Consider the following 6,000-nt stretch of genomic DNA (forward strand, 5'->3'; position numbering starts at 1 on the left):
GAGAAGAAGTCACAATTGGCCAGGCATCCTAGTTCTCTATCACTACCATAATAAATTACCACTCAAGTAATGGTAAACTCCAGTGGACTCAAGTTGGCTCTCTGTCTTGAATCTCACAAGACTGAAATCAAGCTGTTAGCTGGGCTGGGTTCTTATCTCTATGCTCTGGTGATGAATCTGCTTCCAAGCTTATTCAGGATGTTAGAGGAATTCAGTTCCTAGGTCTGAGGACCTTTTTTCTTTTGTTGGCTTTCAGATGGGGTCACTCTTCCTCTGGAACAGGCTCCCTGAACACCTTTTCGTAGGGCTCCTTTGCTGAGAGCCATAGCTAAGTAGGTACGACACATGGCAATTTCCTTGTCAGCCTACCCCATGTTGCTTAGAGGAAGGACTCTCCATTGTGGACCCAGGTCATTTGCAGTGACTTTGCATGAAAGGTGACCTTGCTCAAGGACCAGGGCGGATCCAGGTTTAGGGTGGATCAGGGTTTAGGGCAGATCGGGGTTTAGGGTGATCCGGTTTAGGGTGGTTCCAGGTTTAAGGTGATTCCTGCTGGGAATAGGGCATATCCTGCTGTCTCAGGCGCCTTGAGTTCCCATTGAGTTCTCGCGGGATTCAGAGAGTATTTGGGATTCAGAGCCCGGGGGAGAGTGTGGATTTTGCCCAGAACGTGCGTGTAGAGTGCCGGTGACAGTTCGGGAATAAAGAATTGCTGTTTGAATCTACAAGGCTGTGAGTGGCTCGTGATTTTGTGCCCAGCCAGACTGCGGCATTTGGTGGCCTGTACGCGGAACATCTGAAACTTGGAGGTAAGTGAAATTACTCGCCCCTGAAGGAGAGCGAAAGAATGGGTGACCATTTCAAAAAACCATGTGTTCTTGTTTTGATTTATTTTGTTTTTATTTCAAGTTGCCTGTTCCTAGAACTTTCTCAGGCAAACTGGGGAAAATGGTTGACTCAAGGTTTGAAGTTGTTCACCTCTGAGGAAGAGAAATTGTTAGAGGAAGGAGGAACCCCAGTAAGACCAATAACAGTTAGGACATATGTTGATACAATACAAAAATGTAGCCCATGGCTTTTTAACGAGAAGTTGTAAAATATATCAATGGGACCATCATGGTATCCTGTAGAAGGATTTTTCTTCAACAAGAAAGAGATGGCTAGTTCTGTTTACTACACTTGTCTAACATCTTGGTTTTTACAGATATCTGATTAATTTACAATGCTAAAGTGTTAAAATATCAACCACTAAATATAAAATCAAGTACTCTTTACTTATTAAGTTCCATAAGGTAATATATTTAAACATTATGTGTGTTTTCATAAATTGGTAAATGGAAAAAAGTTAATATTGCTTTGTGTCTGTGTCTTTGCTAAAACAAGGTTACTAAGAGTTAAGATTCTATCATGTGTAATTTATATACAAAGAGTATAAGAAGTTTCAGTTGGGTTTCAATTATAGTATTATAGTACCATAAAAAAACATGAAAGTATTTCATCTTATTAAAGTGGAGTAATTTGTCTAAATCAGAAATTTTATAAGAGTTGTTTCAGAATGTGAATTTTTAAAAAGGGTTAATGACTACAAAAGAGATATAAAAAGATTCAAGAAGACGAAATATGTTTCTAGATGAGATAATCTCTGTGTGGTAAAGTAAAAAGTTGTAAAATGCCATTTAAAAAGATTTTGAGGAAACTAGACTTACTTTAAAAGCTTGAGAAAGGAAGAAAGAAGAAAAAGATATTTGTACATGGCAGATTGAGACAAAGCTTCTTAATGGAGTTAAAAAAAAAGCCTTTGGTTGAAGGGCAGCCATGTAAACTAACATTGAAGTGATTTAAACAAAATCTAAGCCTTGTTTAAAAGAGTGAAGCTGTAGGTGGTGAAAAAGTACATTTAAAAGTACAGTATAGATGATAATTGGAAGGCTTTAAAAGGTTAAATTGAAGGTGGTTAAGATGCCTTCATGACGAGGAAAGATTGCGTCATTCGAAGCCTAGTTAATCTTAAAAACATTACTTAAAAAAAAACTCATGAAAGTGGGAAGATAATAGGATAAAAGCAATTTGGAGAAAGAATATTAGAAATTTGAAGTGAAAAACATTAAAGACAGAAGTACAGAAAGGTAAAAAAAAGATACAGAAGATGTAGGAAGATAGAAAAGATGTAGGAAGATAGAGAAGATGTCTTCCTAGACAAGAATTTTAAACCCACAAAATAGGAAACAGAAGAAAACTAGGAGGAAAAAAAGCAACTAAGGGTGAATGTACAAACCTTAGGGAAAAAAAACTAGAAGATAGAAATAAGATAGAAAATGGTTGAAAATGTCAAGTAAAGGTATTTCAGATAGAAAATGCAAAAGGCTAAGACAACTATTAGATACAGACATTCTAGATAGAAAAAGGTGGAAGAGAGAAGTTTAAAGTCAAATATTGGATAAAATAGAAGAACAAGGAGATTATTAGTATTTTTTTCAAAAAGCCCATCAACTTTAATTTCTGGTGATGCAGAAATTAGAAGTCTCAGATGAGGGTGTTAAAATTTATAGACAAGAGCCAATTTAGAAAACATTAAACTAGAAGGAAATTGGTTTAAAACCACATCAAAAAATTAAAAGGACTAAAGTAATTCTAAAAACTAAGGCAAAATGCTTTTGGAAGACTTAAATTTAAAAGGATCTTTAAATTTCCAAAGGATGCATATAGGATATTTTGGAACATCATCCCTGAAGAAAAATCAGTTAATGTTTTACTTAGCAGGAATCCCATACAATCCACAGGGACAAAGCATAGTTGAAAGAGCTCATCAAACTATTAAAATGTATTTATTAAAGCAAAAAGAGGGAATTGGAAAGGGGTATATATCCCCCAAAGATAAACTTAAAATAATGCTTTTTACTCTAAACTTTTAAAATTTGGATTCATCAGGACTTAGTGCTGTGGAAAGACATATGTATCCAAAAAATGTACATAAGCTTAAGGTACTTTGGAAAGATATTCTAACAGGACAATGGAAAGGTCCTGACCCAGTGATTGTCTGGAGTCGGGGTTCTGTTTGTGTGTTTCCACAGGGAGAACAGCAACCGATTTGGATTCCAGAGAGACTAACCAAAGCAATTTCTACAGACCAAAAAGAAGATGATTTGACTCAAATCCATAACAGCTGATATCCAGAGCTCCAGCTTGGCTATTCTTACATCTGTGACAGTGATTAACCAGGATGCTTTTTTCAATATCTATTTTATTATTGCATTTTTCCACATCATAAAGTTCTATTTTATTTTTGAGCTCATACAGACCTAGGTTAATGTTTTTCTGATCAGTTTTATTTTTTGACTATGGAGTTTTTAAACATTGCAATGGAGATTTCACCTAGGTAAAGCTACAAGGCCTTTACTATTGTCTTATGTGTTGTATGTTATGTGTGCACACTTCTGTTTTGTGTTGTATGTCTGTATGTGTGTATGTCCATATTTCATATATGAGGAGCGCTCATGAAAAAAATGGATCTGAATTTTTTTTATTCACATGATTTAAATGGTTTAATTTAAATTAGGTAAACAGCTGTTAAGGATTGTTTTTAAAGGAGGTTAACAGATCTGTTTGTTTACTTTCACCTTTCCTTTTCATTATATTTAATAATTCTTTTCAGGATAATGTCTCTTTAGCATCATTGCCAGAATTCCTATCTTCATCCCAGTGCCGGTAAAGACAAAGATAAAACCAAACTACAGCTTCTATGATAGCTATCACAGTAAACTGTATAAACTGATGCATCAATGAATATAACTCAACAAGTAATGCTCAATCAAGGAGTCAACTTACTTTGGGAGGAAACGGACATATTGATAGATTCCTCCACTTTGAACTGCTTGCAGAACTTGCCTGGACTATGTATCACTTGTATACATTGTGAACTATCGTTTGGTGCGGCGAATTGTGGTAGTGCTGGCATATCTTTGCTGATGGTGTCACCAGTGATGCAATTTTTCCAAAGGAGCCGTCAATTGGCTTAGTGTCATGGCATTTCTGTATCCTCCTCCCTTCTGCTAGTGATGGTCTAAAATTTGGGGGCAAACAGAGGTGAGGCAAAGAACCTCACCCCCCACTGGCACCAACGCCAAATTTGGGGGCCAACAGAGGTGAGGCAAAGAACCTCACCCCCCCACACTGGTGCATAGACCTATCCACAAGTATGGCTGTATGCTGGACCGGTAGTCAGTGACAGGTATGATCCAATTGCAGTGGTATCAACCTAAGACATGAGGCTGACGCCTAGAGGTCAGTTCATCCCATGACGGGTAAGAACCATATGTTGAATTGGACAACCTACCAGGCACGGTCCCTAAGCCACATTGCCTGTTGTTTAATTAATCAGAAGGGGGGAGATGCTGAGAGCCATAGCTAAGTAGGTACGACACATGGCAATTTCCTTGTCAGCCTACCCCATGTTGCTTAGAGGAAGGACTCTCCATTGTGGACCCAGATCATTTGCAGTGACTTTGCATGAAAGGTGACCTTGCTCAAGGACCAGGGCGGATCCAGGTTTAGGGTGGATCAGGGTTTAGGGCAGATCGGGGTTTAGGGCAATCTGGGTTTAGGGCGGTTCCAGGTTTAGGGCGGTTCCAGGTTTAAGGTGATTCCTGCTGAGAATAGGGTGTATCCTGCTGCCTCAGGCGCCTTGAGTTCCTGTTGAGTTCTCGCGGGATTCAGAGAGTATTTGGGATTCAGAGCCCGGTGGAGAGTGTGGATTTTGCCCAGAACGTGCATGTAGAGTGCCGGTGACAGTTCGGGAATAAAGAATTGCTGTTTGAATCTACAAGGCTGTGAGTGGCTAGTGATTTTGTGCCCAGCCATACTGCGGCACTCCTTCCCTCTCCAAAGAAGCTTATGTTCAAATCTGTCTGAGACATCTTTTGTTACCATCTGGAGAAAACCCTCTACTTTTAAAGGACTCATGTGTGATTAGATTAGGCCCACCTAGAAAATCTTGCATTATAAGCACAGTAGTTCCTTAAATAACCTACTCTACAATTAATTCTTGCTGACTCCCCACTCCATAAGCCCCCAGGTCCTGATCCCCCATCCCTCTTCCTCATTTCTGCCCCTGAAATAGCAGTGCACCAGTCCAGGTTTTGCATGCACATTGGTGCCATCCACAGTGAGGTGTGTGGGTTGGGGAGAACACCAATCTGCATCCACTCCTGACGGCAGCTTGCCTGCACAGGCCAATCCCACTTCCCCACTTCCTTTTCCCCCTCCCCAAAGGCCCCTGTCCACTGCCAATGGCCCAAGCTACTCAGACAGTTGCCACTACCAGCACCCACCTGGCAGGATGAGGCTCACCCTGTGGGAGGAAGCACAGGCACAAAGCCATGTCCTGAGGATGCATGCCTGCATGACGATCTGCAAGACACCACAATGTCACTGGCCATCATGTGTCAAAAGAGGTGGATATCCCCCTTCAGCCAGGTCAGGAATGTTTGTCCTGACTTGCTTTAGTTTCTTTTCTGTGGGAGAAATTTGTTGCATGGGACAGAGGAAGAATTGAGACAAATGAAGGCAGCTGGCCAGGGACATTGCCCTAATGCTGCATGAAAGTCTCAAATCTGACCCACATTCCTGATAACTCTGGCAATGTATTTTGTATTAATTTTATTCCAGTACTCACGTCTTTTTGTTTCTCTCATAGAAGCACCCACCCACCCCCCAGATGATTTTCTATTCCAAGAAGCAATTTACCTGCAGCCCTGCCTGGCCTCTGAGGACTGCATATGTCACATTACTTAGCAAACTACCAGTTCACTGCAGGTCAAATGCAGGTCCAAAATAATTTTGATAAGAGGAACAAGTTTCCCTGAAGGAGAAGTCTTATGACCAGATCCTGAAACTCTGGGAGATTCTCAAAATAGAGCTACCCTAGTTTTAAAATTAGACTACCTTCTCTAGGCTCTAATAAGACACATTTTCTCCTGTACTCCCCTCATCTGGCAGGAAAAA

Source organism: Marmota monax, unplaced genomic scaffold (assembly GCF_021218885.2).
Source record: "Marmota monax isolate L192 unplaced genomic scaffold, Marmota_monax_Labrador192_F-V1.1 WCK01_AAM20220418_F8-fsc00012, whole genome shotgun sequence".
NCBI classification, from domain to species: Eukaryota; Metazoa; Chordata; class Mammalia; order Rodentia; family Sciuridae; genus Marmota; species Marmota monax.